This window comes from Oryctolagus cuniculus, chromosome 14, assembly GCF_964237555.1.
Source record: "Oryctolagus cuniculus chromosome 14, mOryCun1.1, whole genome shotgun sequence".
Classification (NCBI taxonomy): domain Eukaryota; kingdom Metazoa; phylum Chordata; class Mammalia; order Lagomorpha; family Leporidae; genus Oryctolagus; species Oryctolagus cuniculus.
In genome coordinates, this window is record NC_091445.1 from 94253270 (window position 1) to 94268784 (window position 15515).

Below are 15515 nucleotides of genomic sequence, written 5' to 3' on the forward strand. Positions count from 1 at the left end.
GAGGCTCCTGGCTCCTGGCTTTGGACCGACTCAGCTCCAGCTGCAGCCATGTGGGGAGTGAGCCAGCAGATGAAAGACCGACACCCCACCCTACCCCGTTCTGCCCTGTAACTCTGCCTTTCAAATAAAGAAACAAATCTTTAAAAATAAAAAGGTTGATGTCTTGGACCTCTCGTGGTGAGATAAAGGCAGTAAGGCTGCCTAACAGAGACAATGCTACCCCACAACAAAGGAATCGCCACACAGAGCTGAAGGTTTCTGGAAGAAAACACTGGATAAACATGCCACGTTAGAGACACATCTCCTATCTTGCTGTTGAACGCTCATCGTCAGCAATCCATAAGACAGAGTGCGAGCCGCAGCACACCCATTATCAAGAGGCAGTGCACGGAAGATAAAGGGCTGGACCCATCCCCAAAGAACAAGCAAATAGCATGACCGTGGGGCGGAGTCTCCGGGACTCACTCCTTCTCTTACCGCCTTTCCCTCGGCTCACACCCCGGGCCACGGTTAGAGGTCCCTGGGATTAGACAGCTGAAGAAGAAAAAGAGCAGCCAGGGCTGAAATACGGACGATTTTTACAAAACGCTGGCCTCCGTCAGAGGCCGGGAGGTGCAACACCTCGGCATCATGCTCGTCAGTGACAGGGGAGGGGAACGCCCTGGGGGCCAGGCGCCAAGCAGCACGGCTTGTTTTTGACTTTTCCTGGACTAAAGGACACAGCAGAAACAGCTCTAACCCAACTCACGGCTGTGGACACTGGGGTGGCTGCATGGGCAGGGATTTGGGGGGAAAAGGTTGAAAGAGTGGGGACAGGCACACAGGGATCCCTGGATAGCAGAGGCTGTGGACGTGTTTGTGCATCTGCGAGTGCCTGCAGAGGCGACCCCTGCACAGGATGTTGTCGAACCAAGGAGGGCAGGATGACCTGGTCTGTCAGTTGTCTGCCGTCATCCTTGCCCACGCCACGGCACCTGCTGTGAGGCAGCATGGGCTCATGGACTTCTCTAGGTGGAGAGACTGGCTCCCGTCACTGCTGATCCCGCCCTGTCAAGCCCTGTGCCCTGACAGAGCCACCCAGCCTGGAGGGGACACACACGGGCCGGTGCTCAGGTGGTCACAAGGAACCCCTTCTTCAGGAAAGGAGCAATGCCTTGTCCTCCCTGGAGAAGACGTGGACTTCAATCAGACTTCGCCTTCTGCCTTGAAATTCCGTCAGCAGAAACATCTGCGGGTATGTGGAAGGCCCAACACCACGAGACTGTGCCACGCTCCGACCCCACGCCTCCGTGACTGTCCTGGCTCCTGAGAAAGCCACGCAGCAGTGCACTCGTGCCTCTGGGAGCTCCCTGGCTCTCATCTGGAACCCACAGGCAGATGACAGGAGAAAAGTTGGCAGCATGTGTGAAATGTAAATATTATCTAGAGTTTCATACTCGATCTCTAACGAGCAGAGGTTTAAGTTAAGACAGCATGGGTAAATGAGGGTGATTAACCTTCAGGGTCGTCACTGGAGACGTGGATTGCCCAGCTGTGATTCTCCCCGTTGGAAGCCAGGTGATCAAAGCTGGCTTGGAAACAATTACGGAAAACTTCGCTTGCACCAAAGCCCAGGAGACGACATCACCATTAACTCTGCTTCTGGGGGAAACAAGACATTAAAACTTTATGTTGCGCATTTGAACACATCTACTTTTAATTTTTAAATAATTCTGAGCTACTTTAATGTTGTGATGAAAAGAGCAATGAAAATGGAGCATGAGAAATTGTGCGTGGATGGACACATACTTCTCCTTTCGCTGGGCTCCAACACAACGTGGTTTATGATGGATCTTTAGTTAAAATGTTGATATTTTGCTCAACATGGGTTTCTTGCATTGACTTTATTTTTTAGAATGTTGCACTGGAATGCTGTTGGTCTTGATTGAGGTATACTTAGTGCCCTAACGCAAATGTTTCCTTTACCGGCCCTAATCCCAATCCTGGACCTTGGTTCCTGTTAGCTGAGGTTCTCCAGAGAATCAGAACCAATGGAGTCCCTGTGTCTGTGTGTGTGTGCACATGTTGGTGTGTGGAGAGAGGAGAGAGATTCGCTACACGGCATTGGCCCACACGAGTCCCAGGATGTGGATCTGAGAACCAGGGGAGCCGGGCGTGTGGGTTCCAGCCTGGAAGACAAGAGGCCCAAGGCCACAGAGCGCCTTCCCTTCAGCTGGGCCCAAGGCCCGAGAGACAGAGGTGCACGCGGGAGACAGGCCGGGAGAGCAGCTTCCCTGCTCTCTGCTGCTTTGTACTATGGGGCCTTCAGGGGACAGGTGAGCTCACCCACAGTGAGGACCCAGAAACACACTCCCGGCAAGCACAGGCTTGGGCAAATCCACGCCCAGTCCAGCCAGCACAAAACCAGCTTCCCGGAAGCCACCGCTTCAAGCCACACAGCAAGGACGGCACTGAGGCCGAGGGGAGGCCGAGGGGAGGCCGAGGGGAGGCCGTGACCGTGGCGACGTCTCCTGTTCCGCATTCGCTGCAGTGCGCGCTCCTCACCCGGATCCGGCGATGCCGCCGTGACCACAGACGTCAGGAGGAGGCCCTCGTCTTCCCGGAAGAAGAGGATTTCAGACGGCAGGCGGAGATTGGCACTAAGCAACCTAGCGATGTTCACTGAACAAATGCACCTGCCAGGCCAAGCGGGCATCTCAGCCAAGCGCCGAGAACAGAGTCTGCGTTGAGGCTGGGGTTCACTGTCAGGGTGCACAGTCTCCCACCATCTCCCTGCCCCCTGCCTCTGCTCTGGGGGTGTTCCTGGGCAAAGGGCATTCTGGGTCTGCAGAATTACTCCCGGGCTTTATCACACACTTAACAGACCCAACAGCCCCTTTGGTGCCAGGCCAGGAAGAAGCCCCCTGGATGGCCCGAGCAGGAACCGCCCTCCAAGGTTACCAGACGTGGACAGGACTTCTCAATGTAAATGGTGAGCTGTGGTCAAGGCAGGCTCCGAGGGACTCCTACGTTCTTTCCCACACAAGTTTCCCAACTCTTTTCCTTTGCCCCCTCTCGCACACATAGGCTGTGCCTGCCATCCTGCCTGACACTGCTACACAACAGTGTGGGGACGAAGTCCACATTACAGCCCAGTGTGTCAATGGTTCATTCAAGTATCCTCATGCCCCGTGGTAAATGCACATGGAAAACCATAGCTGCCCACTTGGAAAGATGGAGTCACTTAAGACATACAGGTTTGGGTCACCTAAAAAAATCACAGTTTGAGTCACCCTAACTCATCAGGACAAGAACCCTGAGCAAGCGTGGGGCAGGCTGGTGGATCATGGCAGAAGACAGGAATCACAGCTGGAGAAATGGGGTGGGGCGGCCACGCGCGTTTCTGTTCTAGGACTCGCACATCTGGGCTCGCCCTCCTCCATCCTCTTCTGCGTTTTGCATAGGAGCTATGGGTGGTGATGAACCTCACAACCCCATCGTGGGGTGACAGAATGTTCCTGAAAGGTCACGATGGGCAGGAAGGAAGCGCATGACTTCCAGGGCGCTGACCGTGCCCTTGGCAATGAGCTCACCTTCACGTCTGCTGTGTTTGCTGAGCCAGGGGTCTGCCAGTGACAGGGTAGGTGTGCCTGGGGCTGAGGAGCCTACAGCGGGGAAGGGCACTGTTCAGCTTCTGTTGTCTTTCAGCTCCTGACCAGGCGAGGTTGGGGCTAAGACTGAAAACACCTCCTGGGGCTGGCGCTGTGGTGTAGCAGATAAAGCCTCTGCCTGCAGTGCTGGCGGCCCATATGGGTGCTGGTTCGAGACCCGGTCACTCCTCTTCTGATCCAGCTCTCTGCTATGGCCCAGGATAGCAGTACAACATGGCCCAAGTCCTTGGGTCCCTGCACCCACATGGGAGACCCGGAAGAAGCCCCTGCCTCCTGGCTTCAGATGGGCTCAACTCCAGCCATTGCGGCCAATTAGGGAGTGAACCAGCAGATGGAAGACCTCTCTCTCTCTCTCTCTCTCTCTCTCTCTGCCTCTCCTCTCTCTGTGTAACTGACTTTCAAATAAATAAATAAATATTAAAAAAAAGAATAAAGAAAACACCTCCTGCCCTTGCCCGTGCACTCCCGGTTAGGGTCTGTGGATGACAACGCTGGGAGGGGACTGGACAGCGAGAGGAAGGGAGAAGGCATTTCCTTCCTGGGCTCAGCTCCTGTAGGAGCCCCTCCCCAATCCCTGGGGCACAGAGGGCGGACGGCTCTCGCGGCCCTCACCCCAGCTCCAGCTCCACACGTGACCCTCACGATCCCAGTGCTGGTGATGTCTCCCTGCCCGTCTCATCACCGCTCCTCTCAGGCTGGGCACACTGCGCGCCCCCCGGCTGAAGCCAGCTCACTCAGAGGCAGTGGCCATGACCGACCATCTGGGAGCTGTAGAAACGGGTGTGGCCTCTGTGAGGGCTGGCTCACTGTGAGGGGGAAACATCAGTGAAGTCAGAATCCTGACTGTGCTGAGCCCCAGTCTGGTGCCAGCTGCGGAGCCCACCCCCACCTAGGCAGGCAGTGAGAGGAAGGGGGACTTGCAGTGAAATGCAGCCGTTCTGGGGGTGGGAGGTCCCGATGCAGCCAGACGGCCTCGCACTTTCAGGGAGCCAAGTGGAAGCAACACCCTGGGGTTCCCCAAGAACTGGGCATGCAGGCCAGGACTCCAGAATCAGGCCACCGGGTGCCCTCAGCTGCCAAGGGACTCCCAGGATGGTGTCCGGTGACTAAACTGGGACTTGGTGAGCGGAGATTCAGTACCCAGTGACACTGCTTCTAATGCAAGTCTTGGCAACCGTCTTCCCATTATGTTAGGAAACTAGAATTGTTTTGAGTAGATTCATCCATATATAGGTAGTCCCTTTCTCCCTCCATCGGAGGAAACCCTGCTGAAGACAGAACAGCATGTGACACGTCTACACCCGCGAGGACAGAAGGAGAAACGAGGTTATGGGTGCTGACAGAATGCTACAGGTGAATGGTGCAGGCAGCCTCCGTGCGTCAAGTGCAGTTGGTGTCTGCCTGGGAAGTGACGGGAGGCCGTGTCAGCAAACCAGGCCCGGCTTCCACCAGAGCAATGAAGTCCTCCTCGGACAGTAATCGCTATCAGCAGTTCTTGAGGCCTCAAAAATGGGACATTGAGAGTCGCCGGAGAGGCTCTCATGATGCCCGGTTTCTTTTTTTAAAGATTTATCCGATTATTTGAAAAGCAGAGTGACAAGAAAGGGGGAAAGACAGAGAGAGATCTTCCATCCATTTGTTCACGTTCCCAATGCCTGCAGCAGCAGGGACTGGGCCAGTGTGAGGCCCGGAGGCAGGAATTTTATCAGGGTCCCTCACACGAGAGGCAGGGGCTCAGGCACTGGCGCCATCATCTGCTACCTCCGAGGTGCCTTAGCAGGGAGCTGAGCCAGAGGCAGAGCTGGGACTTGGTCCCAGGCACTTGGATGTGGGACATGAGCATCCCAGGCAGCGGCTGAACGCACTGCACCACATGGCCTGGCCCTGGTGCCTGATTCCTTGTGAGCCAGGACCCCCAAGAGTGACATGAAATCTTACGGGGAAGCTAATGTGAGACGACTAACAGAATCTAAGCACCTGGGGCAGCTGGAGCCACTTCTGGCCGAGCGCCCCGTTTTTGCGAGCCATGATTTGGGTATGTGGGCGCTGGGGGGGGGGGGCTCTGACAACACACAGACTCCTGTTCTTTTACTGTTACATCTTTGATACAAACATGGTGGATGGATTTTCAGTGCCGGGCACCACGTGGCACCTGCAGCCTTTGTCACAGCCCAGGGCCATCCTGTGCTGCCCGGTATGCTGTCTTCATGGTATGTGGTCATTTTTATGTCCTGCAATTTGATTGCAATGAAATGCACTCGCTGTTCAGGTATCTGATGCAATCCTCAAAATGATGACTTTTAGAACGAGGGAAGCTGTCTAACATTGTCATTACTGAAAACGGGGATCTGTGTAACCTTGCGAAGGCAGGAAGCTGGCTGACTGCTCACCCCTAACGACTCATCTGAACAGACAGCGAGGGGCGGCAGGCGAGGGGGCTCTCTGTTTACCTCCTCACTGACTTTTGGTAAACCTCAAATGGCCCTAAACAAGCAAGTCTACTAATTTTTTTTAAAGATTTATTTATTTGAGAGGCAGAGTTACTGACAATGAGAGGGAGAGAGAGAAAGGTCTTCCTTCCGCAGGTTCACCCCCCAAATGGCCGCAATGGCTGGAGCTGTGCTGATCCGGAGTCAGGAGCTTCTTCCAGGTCTCCCATGTGGGTGCAGGGGCCCAAGGACTTGGGTCATCTTCTACTGCTTTCCCAGGCCATAGCAGAGAGCTGGATCAGAAGAGGAGTGGCCAGGACTGGAATCAGCGCCCATATGGGATGCCGAAGGCCCCATCACCTAGCAGCGTCGTGGCTGTCACAAGGCCGTAGCTCAACTCATTCCTCCTGTGTGTGGTGAGGCTGCTTACGCCCCTGACTGCGCTGCTGCGTACAAGGAAACCTCTGAGGACCAGAATGAACAAGTGGGCCGTGATTTCTCTCTGTGCTATGCTGCCCTTCTTACCGTTATTTTAGAGTGTACCCCTGCACTCACTCCAAAAACGTTCACTGTTTCAGTCTGCCAGGCAGGGCCAGCAGCAGCTGCACCCTTGATTGCTATCATTTTTTCTGCACTTGACCTAACCTTGTGTCCTTTGCTTCAGCATGGTCCTAGGAGCACTAGGCTGTACCATTTAAATATGTAGGGAGAAGCAACAGGCTATACCATATGCATGGATGCACACAGAGAGGCATGGGCTGTACCACGTGTGTGTGTGTGTATGTGTGTGTATATATATACATACACACACACACACACATATATATATATAGAGAGAGAGAGAAGCAACAGGCTATACCATATGTATGCATGGATGCACACAGAGAGGCATGGGCTGTACCACGTGTGTGTGTGTGTATGTGTGTGTATATATATATACATACACACACACACACACGCATATATATATATATATAGAGAGAGAGAGAAGCAACAGGCTATACCATATGTATGCATGGATGCACACAGAGAGGCATGGGCTGTACCACGTGTGTGTGTATGTGTGTATATATACATACATACATATATATACATATACACACACACACATATATATATATACAGAGAGAGAGAGAGAAGCAACAGGCTATACCATATGTATGCATGGATATACACAGAGAGGCATGGGCTGTACCATGTGTGTGTGTATGTGTGTATATATATATACATACATATACATACATATATACACACACACACATATATATATATAGAGAGAGAGAGAGAAGCAACAGTATGTATGCATGGATGTACACAGAGGCATGGGCTATACCGTGTGTGTGTGTATACACATACATATATATACACATACATACATATATATACATATACATGTATGTGTATACACACACACACACACACATATATATATAGAGAGAGAAGCGACAGGCTATACCATATAGTCGTATGTATGTATAGAAAGACACAGAGACAGGCAATAGGCTATACCATTTACATATAGAGAGAAGCAGTAGACAATACCATTCATTTATATTTGGAAGGGTGTGCACGTATTTGGTTTATGTAAGTACACATTGATCATAAAATCACCCAGACATATTTCTCAGAATGAGTCGCTATCCTTATGAGTGACATATGACTCAATAAATAATGAAAACCAAGGCGAAGAATGAAATCAGACAAATACCCATGAGGATCAAAATACTCCATTATCTGCATTTGACAGTTTGGTCTAATATTTCATAAGAATTCATTTGAAAAGATCACTGAGTAACTGCTGTGTGTCGCATGCCAGTTTCAACTCGATGCAGAAGCGAGCACACGCCTGTCCCTGGGGCTCTGACCCGTGAAAGCCCAGCCTTACCCAACACACCAAATTCTGCGAAGCATTTTGACGATTCTGGTTACAGCTAAGAAAATTCAAGTGCTGGTTCATGTCCCAGCTGCTCCACTTCTAATCCAGCTTCTTGCTCAGCTACCCTTGGAGGCAACAGGTGACGGCTCAAGTGCTTGGACCCCTGCTACTCACGTGGGCGACTAGGAGGGAGTTCTGGGTTCCTGGTCACCCTGGCCCAGCAGAGGTTGCCATGTGTCCCATACTGAGGGAGCTTGCAAACGAGAGCCATTTGAGGGGTGCGGAGTGGGAACTGTTCTCCCTGTGAGAATGACTCTCCTGGGAGGCAGGCACGACCCCCACTGAGGCAGAAGTCCATTTGTTCACAGACAGGGAGAGCCTGGGGTCACTCACAATGACACCGCCCCCGGGGGAGAGCCCAGATTCTCAGAACCATGGCACAATCTAGGTGGGACAAGGCACGGCCCACATTATTATTGAGCTACTGAGTGTAGGCCTGCACTCTAAGGAGGACAGAAGGTGGGACAGAAAACTGCAGTCCACTTGGCTGGCATCACAGTGGGGGGCTGGGACGTGGGCGCAGCCGGCAGGACACCACGTGCAAAGTGTGTGGAGCAGCGACCCTGGCCCTCCAACACCACTGGAAGCTTCACGAACGGTTTCCCTGGTCTCCCCGGTTGGCACCGAGATCGCAGTGCTGGGCGGGGCAGCAGAGGCCACTGGCTGGAGACCCAGCCTTTGAGTGAGGGGTCCAAGCCCAGCCAGCAGGGGGCAGAAGTGAGCGTCTGCCCTGGGGAGGCTCAGGAAATGGACACAGTGTCCCTCAGGGTGCCCTGAGCACACCAGCAAGAAATCACCACGCAACTGAGACTGCTCTTCATCAGGCCAGAGGACGGCTCTGGCGGTGCCACTAGTCACAGCTGTGGGGACTTCCATCTTTCAGTGAGGCAACGCTCAAGCCAATGGCTTTTTTTTTTTTTAATTTTTTTGACAGGTAGAGTTATAGACAGTGAGAGAGAGAGAGAGACAGAGAGAAAGGTCTTCCTTCTGCTGGTTCACCCCCTAAATGGCCGCCAGAGCCAGAGCTGTGCCGATCCGAAGCCAGAAATCAGGTACTTCTTCCTGGTCTCTGATGCAGGTGCAGGCGCCCAAGCACTTGGGCCATCCTCCACTGCCCTCCCGGGCCACAGCAGAGAGCTGGCCTGGAAGAGGAGTGTCGCTCCCCCATTCGCGGAGGAACGACACTAGACCCTGCGCTGTTCTTTCGTCTGCTCGGCCCTTCCCGGGTTTGCTGCTGGTCCTTCCCGGGTTGGCTGCCGACCCCTCCACCTCCGTGGAGGGGCGGCTCCCCCTGCCACTTTCCCCGCTTCCGCAGAGAAGCGGCACACCGCCGGCTGGCTCTCTCGGGGGCTGCTCAGATGTTCCTTCAGGATGTTCCCCCAGATGTTCCTGGTGCATGTTGTCTCTCTCCTTTATAGTCCTCTTCCACCAATCCCAACTCTGCTGCCCACATGCCGAGCACGCTGCTCTCCTCCAATCAGGAGCAGGATCAGCTCCTGCAGCTTATCAAACTGATGAGGCAGCTGCGTAGAGGTTGTTTGGTCTCTTTCTCCCAGCACCATATTGTGGGAGAGCAGATGCATAGAATAAGTCTTAATTCCAGTAACTTAGTCTAGTCTCAGTTGCTCCCCACAGAGGAGCAACTGGGACTAAAACCCGGTGCCCATATGGGATGCCAGCGCCACAGGTAGAGGATTAGCCAAGTGAGCCCCGGCGCCGGCTCCAGCCAATGGTTTTCAAATGGCATCACTGTGAGTGTGTGGCCAGTTTAGGTCAAAAGGTGCCGGGACGCTTGTAGGATTACAGGGGAAGGGAAGAAGGGAGTGAAGGAGGGAGCTGCTGTCAGCGAGAAAGGGCAGGGTACCCCGGGCCGGCGAGGGGAGCCACAGCTGAGCGCATGAGCAGCACCTCTGGCTGTGTCAGGTCTTTGGGGGGGACTCCCTCCTGACTGCCTGCTCCCAGGCTCTCTGCAGCGGGCCTTGATTGTCCCTGAAGGTAATTGCTTTCCCAGCCAGAGAAGTGCATGGTGTCTCTATGGAGCCAGGTAGCCTGCCGTGTGCCAGACAACGGGTACAGAGCGTGGGAACACGGGCACCGGCAGGCGGGCGGATTACACAGGAAATCAGGAGTGCATGCCAGACGCTCAGTCAGCCCTGGACGCCCTGCTGGGCCTGAAAAATCGCAGCAATTTAGCAATTCAGAGAACTGTGGCTGAGGAAGAGAGAGAAGAATGCTTTCCAGACACCCAGCCCCGCGGCACGACGCGAGGCGTGGCAGCTACACTGGCTGCGTCGCTGTCCTGAAGCAGCGCGTTTATTGAAGAGTCGCAGTGACATCGGGAAATGGCAGAAGGCGACAGTGAGGCCGGGGAGCTGTTCATCCCGGCCGAGTGGACGCTGCTGCTCATCGCACGGTCAGTCGGCCGCGGCAGGAGGGTTTACCCAAAGATCCCATTCCCAGCAACTTCGGTTTTGTGTTAGCAAACAGCTGTGACAAAGCCCTGAATCCAAGCCTTCTGAACGCCTCCGATGGGAACACCGTGCCTGGAATGTGAAGCCCTGGCCTGCGTCTATCTGCGCCGCGTGGCCCACGGGCGAGGCGCTGAACCACGCCCCAGGGTCTGCGTCCTGTGGCAAACTGCCAACCCAGGGACTGAAGACACCCAAGTCAGATGTGTCACTCGACTCCCAGGCTAAAAGCAGAATGCCGGCAGGGCCGTGCCTTCCTGGGGACTCCCAGGGAGGATCCATTTTCTGTCCCCTGCCTCGATGACAGCAGTCAGCTCCCTGGGACAGAACGGAGGGCTCCGGGCCCTCGCTGGCCGTCAGCTGAGGGTCGCCTGGGTCCTAGAGGTGGTCTGTGTTCTGGGCTCCTCGGCTCACCCCCGCCCCACCTGCACAGCCAGCAACAGGTTCAGACCCTCCTGCCCTCCCTGCAGGCCTCGTCTTGGACCTTCTGAGCAGTGGCTTCTGCCTCGGAGACCCAGGGGATGGGGCAGAGGTGCGCAGTGACACAGCTGTGCGCGTCCTGGGATCTGCACGTGGAAGACCCGGAAGGACCGCTACTCTCCATGTCCCAAACGCCGACCACCTACCTGACATGAGATAGACGGGGCCGCATACGGGAAGGGCAAAAGCTCTGTGTCAGTGCTTTGGGTCCCAAGAGCCTCGCGATGCGTCTTCCCCACGCGTGGCGGTCGTGAGGGGAGGTTGCCCAGGGAAGGGCGAGCTGTGCGCGTTCTGAGAGGAGCTGCGAAGGCAGCAAGACGACTTCATCAGAGAGCACCTGCGTGTTCCACGTCTCAGGTTTCTGTGACCTGAACAGGTGACGGCTGCCTCCTCAACCCCAACACGGAGCTCCCGCCTTCCTTGCCTCAGGAAGGGGGGTGGGGCTGTGGTCCGCGGCGAGCGGAGATCAGATCACACGCTGTGGCAGGCACAGTCCTTGTGTAGGGAGACAGAGGCTGAACGTGAGCCTCACCAGGTGACAGTGCTGACGGGAGGGGGAGGGGCAGAGATTCTGGGAGGGAAACATCTGCAGGGTGCAGGGCCCCCCCGGGCGCTGCAGCAGGCGACCTGGGTTTAGAAGGCAGCGGCACCTCCTTGGGCGCACGCCCGGGTGTCCAAGTGCAGGCGGCCGCGCCCTCCCGTGAGTGACGTTCTTCCTGCTTCCTGGGACTTCGCTCACAAATCACCCGGCACCCAGTGGCTTAGGACAATGCAAATGTGTTGTCTTGGGGCAACGGGCGTCAGAAATGCAGTATCAGCCTCTGGGGGCCGTGGAGATCCACGGGGCCCTGCCTCTTAACAGGGCTAACACTGGTCACAGGACACCGGGGACAGCTTCTGGAGGCCCTGGCCTGCCTTGGCCCCTGACTGCTTCCCTCCCTCCCTGCTTCTGTGGCCTGTCACTGCCCACCCCCACAGCACCCTGCTGGGCTCCCTGTCGGAACGGTCCCCGCGATTGGACATACAGCCACACACATGTCAAAGCATGTCAAAGGCCCATAAGACAGACCCCAGTAAGAAGCCAGGCGCAGTGACGGCAATGCAGTAGGCTTCTAGCACAAGGACGGAGGAGTTCAACCAAAGAGGAGGGCGGGGGAGTGTCCCCTCATCTGCAGCACGAGGTCCAGACCAGGGAAGCCTGGCTGGACACCTGGACACTGCTTTGATGCCACCAGACAGGTAGCAAGGCGCCAGCTAAGGAAAGACTGCGAGAGGGAGGGCTCGAGGGGGTGCTCACTCTCCCAAACCTGCCCCAGGCGCGGCTGCCAGCGGGGCAGAGGCTGCAGGAAAGGCCCTTCCCCGGGCGTTGGAGTAGCTCGATGTCTCATTCCCTTACGGAGAATTCACTCCGCTTTGCTGGCTTAGAATTCCCCACGTGTTCCCTTTGGCAAGTGTACAGGGGCAGACCACACACCAGCCAGGGGACAAAGGACCCCTTCACTGGTCAGAGCTCATTTCCGTTTTCTCCCAATGTGGGTGATCATCACCCAGTGACAGCAAAGACCTGTCGGCAGGTGCAGGGAACGGGGCGGGGGCACGCGCACCTGCACGGTGATGGAAGACGGGTTTGAAAAGGACAGAGCTGAAGAGCAGGCAAGGTCACCAGGTGCGTTCCTGCCTGGGTCAGGGAGGCGGGGCCTTGGGCATGCTTTGGGCAAGGGAGCTTCTCCTTAAGAAAGCTCTGAGGACGGGTGTGGTGGTGCAGCAGGCAGCCCATATCAGAGTGCGCCTCAAGCCCGGCTGCTGCTTCCAACCCAGCTCCCTGCTGATAGGCACGGGAGGCAGCAGACGATGGCCTGAGTGCTTGGGCCCCTGCTACTCATGTGGGAGATCAAGATGGAGTTCCTGGGCCCTGGCTTGGCCTGGCTCAGTCCTGTCTGTCTGTCTGTCTCTCTCTCTCTCCATCACTCTGCCTTTTGAATAAACAAATATTTAAAAAATATTTTAAAAATATTTTTGATAGTAATTTGATAATTTGTTATATATTTTTAAAAAGTCAAACTTAAATAATAAGCAAAAGCAAAACACCTGTTATTAAACCAAGCCGAGAGCCCTCGGAAATGTCACACCTGCCACCTGCCCTCCTCTGGGTGGCACTCACCCCCCGGCTCATGCCGCTAGGCAGTCAGTTAAAATCAGGTGGGAGAGACTGATGCCTTTGACGTGAGTGTCTTGAAAAGAAATGTACTCACTTCCAAGAGTCAGCTACATTGCTCCTCTGTTGCACAGTCAGATGTTCGCCTGAGAACTCCACAGGCAGGACTCTAGAATCTAATTCTTCAGTCTCGCGGAAACAAACACGAGGCATCCAGCTTAGCTTCACGGCAAAGCAACCGCACGGCCAGGTCCTTCTCCCGTCCGCTGTCGCTCTCGGTGACATATTCACAGCTGTGTTCTTCCCCTGGAACCTTCTTACTCCATCCATCTCCAAAGGCTTCTTTCCAAATAAAAGGCAGCTTTCACAACATGCAGGGCTCTAGGCTCTATTCTTTTGGGATGCTGGCCTGGGAATTCCAGCCAGGTTATTGTGCTTTTCACTTGGATGTAAATATCGTGTCAACCGTAAATTGAGACAGCAGCATCTCCGACTTGAAGGCACTAAGACCCATTCCTCCTTGTCCTGTCCCCACTCCCTGCCCACTGCTACCCCAGCAGAGCCTCAGAGAATTCCCCTTCGTGGCCACGGCTGGGAGGCCTGTTTGTCCAGAAGCTGGAACCCTGGCTCAGTGAGAAAGCTTTTGTCTGTTTCCTTGACAACCTGAAACATTCTAAAAGCTAATTCCATTTTTTCCACTATATGTGCTTAAAGCAACTCAGAACCTCCAAGACACGTGGGTCCAGAATAAGTCCGGCCTGGGACGAAATGGGAACGAGAAGGAAGTTTACCTTGCTGGAAGACACTGGACGAATTTAAGGAGTGCGTTGTGAGTCCTACGCTCCTGTGCACTGCGAAATGATTATCACAAATCTCACAATCACAATCTCACAATCACAGTTCTGGCTAATTAACATGGTTGTCCATTCCCATAGTCACTGCTGTGCTGCGCACAGTAACCGAGACCAGGGACCAGCGAGCCATCCATCCGTGGACGGAGGGGCAGAAAACACCTGCCACGAACATACAGTGGAATACGTCCAGGTCTGAGATACTCTAGAAATGTGTCACAGTACTACTGTGCAGATAATTTTGTACCCAGGGTGCTTTTACTGTAATGGGAGAGACTCTTGAAGCACTGTTTGAAAGGATATGTCATGCTCTCAGACTTCAAAAAGCTACAGCAATGCTGATCTCCACCAGGAGTGGCAGGAACAGTGCAGGGGGCAGGTGTGGACGGGGTGTGGCGTTTCAGAGGACTCTTGCCCCTGTCTGTCTCTAACAGAAGCTCCTGTGTTTGCTGGACTTTGCTAATCTGCTGGGTGGAGGGCCAACGCTGTGGCACGGTGGATTAAGCCGTCTCCTGCAGTGCTCATGCCAGCATCCCACAAGAACTCCAGATCTAGTGCCGCTGCTCCACTTCTGATCCAGCTCCCTGCGAACGCACCTGGGAAACCAACAGAAGATGGCCCGAGTGCGTGGGCCCCTGCGCCCCCGTGGGAGACAGGGATGGAGCTCTGGGCTCCTGGCTTTGGCCTGGATCAGCCCAGGCTGTTGTGGCCACTTTGAGGAGTAAAGCAGTGGCTGGAAGATATGTCTCTCTCTCTCAACTCTGCCTTTCAAATAAATAAATTCTTTTTTAAGAAGAGAAAAGGAAGATCTGCCCCAGAAGCTGGACCCACCACGTTGAGCTCCGCGACTCCAGACTTGTGAGCAAATGCGTTTCTGCTCACTCTACTCAGTCCACAGGATTCCATTGGAGGCGCATTACCACGGCGTCCTCAAAGAGGACCACACAACAGCTACTCTCCACTTCTCTAGGATCAATTAGAGCCCAATGATGTCTGTGAGAATACCTAGATTATGGGGTCTATTTAGGACGGAAGACTCTTCAAGTTATGGTACGTTCATAAACACGTTACACAGATAAGAATATGTGACTGTGCCAGTGCTGTGGCGCAGCGGGGTAACGCCCTGGCCTGCAGTGCCAGCATCCAGATGGGCGCCAGTTCTAGTCCCGGCTGCTCCACTTCTGATCCAGCTCTCTGCTGTGGCCTGGGAAAGCAGTAGAAGATGGCCCAAGTGCTTGGGCCCCTGCACCCGCGTGGGAGACCAGGAAGAAGCTCCTGGCTCCTGGCTTTGGATCAGCCAATTGGGGAGTGAACCAGCAGATGGAAGACCTCTCTCCCTCCCTTCCTCCCTTCTCCCTTCCCTCCCTCCCTCTCTCTCTCCTTCTTCCTCTACCTCTCCCCCTCCCCCTCCTCCTCTCTGTCTCCCTTTTCCCTCTCTGTGTAACACTGAGTTCCAAATAAATAAATAAATCTTATAAAACAGAATATGCGACCTTGGTTTTGATAAGTAATCCTTCCTGATTCAACACAACTGCTTCTTAACTGC

The 15515-nt window shown here is 54.5% G+C and overlaps 1 long non-coding RNA gene across 1 annotated transcript in view; it reads right to left on the bottom strand.

Annotated features, from left to right (window-relative positions):
- The window catches only part of LOC127492724 (uncharacterized), an 89447-nt gene extending 75323 nt beyond the window's left edge, over positions 1–14124 (bottom strand). The window contains exon 1 of the long non-coding RNA XR_011382081.1: positions 13216–14124. This is a non-coding gene — a long non-coding RNA (uncharacterized lncRNA). The remainder of the gene's footprint in view (positions 1–13215) is intronic.
- Between the last annotated feature and the right edge of the window lie 1391 nt (positions 14125–15515).